Source organism: Phaethon lepturus, unplaced genomic scaffold, assembly GCF_000687285.1.
Source record: "Phaethon lepturus isolate BGI_N335 unplaced genomic scaffold, ASM68728v1 scaffold22384, whole genome shotgun sequence".
Classification (NCBI taxonomy): domain Eukaryota; kingdom Metazoa; phylum Chordata; class Aves; order Phaethontiformes; family Phaethontidae; genus Phaethon; species Phaethon lepturus.
The window spans coordinates 1-1,996 of NW_010537290.1; positions in this window are offsets into that span (position 1 = coordinate 1).

Here is a 1,996-nt window from a genome sequence, read left to right on the forward strand (position 1 = left end):
GCCGCGGCCGGTGCCGCCTGCTCGCTGCGCGTCTCCCCTGCCCGCCCGCGCCTCCCTCCTCTCTTAATGGGGATTTTTTTTTTTCCTTATGCGCGTCATCCCCCCCCTCGCGAGAGGCTGGAGGAGCCCCGTGGGACCCACAGCCTCATGTTCGGGGCGGGGAAAAACGCTGTCAGCGCCGGGCTCTTTAGTTTAGCTGGGCCTCAAGTAATAAGTGGAGGCAGAAGTAGCCCGTGTAAGTGTATTCAACCCACTCCAGGACTAGGATCATATTCGAATTGTGTGCTGTAATCAAGTGAATTGCTGTTACTGTTTTTGCCTTTGCTGTGTTGCTCAGCGCTGTTTTAATCTCAGTAAAACTCAAAAGTTGTGTGGAACAGCCCCCACAGCATGGGTGACGAAGAACGGGCGCAGTTTGGCTCCCTCACTCAGCTGGCGTGCTGAGGAGACCAGAGAGGGTTCACCAGGTCTGCAGGCTGTGAATTCGAAAGTTACTTTCACCTTTACAACAGGATATCATTATCTCTGGGGAGGCATGTGTATGAACTTCTGGCCTGCCAGAGGTCACAGGGTGTGTTTGCTTACTGCCCTGATTTCCCCCTCATGCGCTGTAAGTGCAGGGCGGCTCACTCCCTCTTGAAAGCAACGTTTTTCTTCTTGCAGGACTCCTCTGTGTGAGGAAAATTTGCTTCACTGCAGGCTTGGGTATGAGGTGCAGTGCATTGGTGTGAACTGCTCTCATCATTATATTTTAATGTGCAGTAATAGTGACGTCGTGTGACAAGACTTTCTCTGTTTTTGAGAGGTACCAGTATGGTCTCTGAGGATCGTCTTAGTGTGTTGAAGAGCAGTGTCATAAAATATCTCTAACTTCTCTACAGTAATTTCTGCTGGTGGACAAATCTAGTGATGGAAGACCACACTTGGAGCTAATGTAGAGGACTGTGCTTCTGTTCATGCTTTCCTTCAGTTGCTAGTTTTTCTGTTTAAGCAAGCCTGGAGTTAAATAGGACCACTTTAGGCATATAGAGTTTTTACAAGATTGAGGCATGAGGGCGAAGAGGATTTTTCAAGTGATTTGGATGCAGAGATCCATGTAATTATCAGTTAAAATTGCTTTGGAAATAAAGTTCACATCTTTAAAGCCTCTGTCTTTGAGATCCACATCTTTTAATTGCAGAAATATCTGAAGGCCTTAGGCTCTTAGGTGTTTGGTGGTGGACCTGTGCAGAGCCCTTGCCATTCACAGCAGAGCTAAGCAGTGGCCTATGTGCTCCACTGGGAGTGAAGATGAGGGGAGAGAAAATAAAGTGACAATCCTCTGCAGTGGGAATGTGTCCTGATGAAGCTTTTCCACTTTGCAAAAAATTTTGATTAGGAAGAAAACGTGTTGCTCCTTGCCATACCTATGCTGACTACTAAGGAGTAGTTAAGGTCTTGTCATCTTCCATTTTTGTCTTGTGTAAGAATTAGTTATGTAAAAATGTTTAGCATTTATTAGTTATGTAAAAATATTTAGCGTTGGTCTTAAATATTGGGCTTTCTCTTTTAATCAACAGCTTGCAGTATAGCCTGTGTTCTACTTTCTTTCTGTGTGTTTGTCACTTCTTACTGTTCTTGATGCAAACTTTGATAAGTGTATGATGTTTGCATGTTTATGCTGGTAAATGAATTTAATTGGTATCTTTAAGTTTCCAGCATTCTTTTTAAGCCATATAATTAAAAAGTTGGTATATTGAACACATTAGAAGCCTTCCCTTATAGTGGTACAAACAATTTGTTTCTGTAATGATACCTCACCAAACTGAGATGCAACAAAGTACACTGAAAGTAAATTCATGTCTCACAAACGGGGTGCAACTGGAGTATAAAGTATCTGGTTTGTGTTTTACAGCAGATGTTAAAGGAGACCAGAACTTTTGCACAAACAATGTGTAAAGCATACATATACATGTATTATTTTACTACTATTTCTTTGCTGCCATCAGGCTTTACC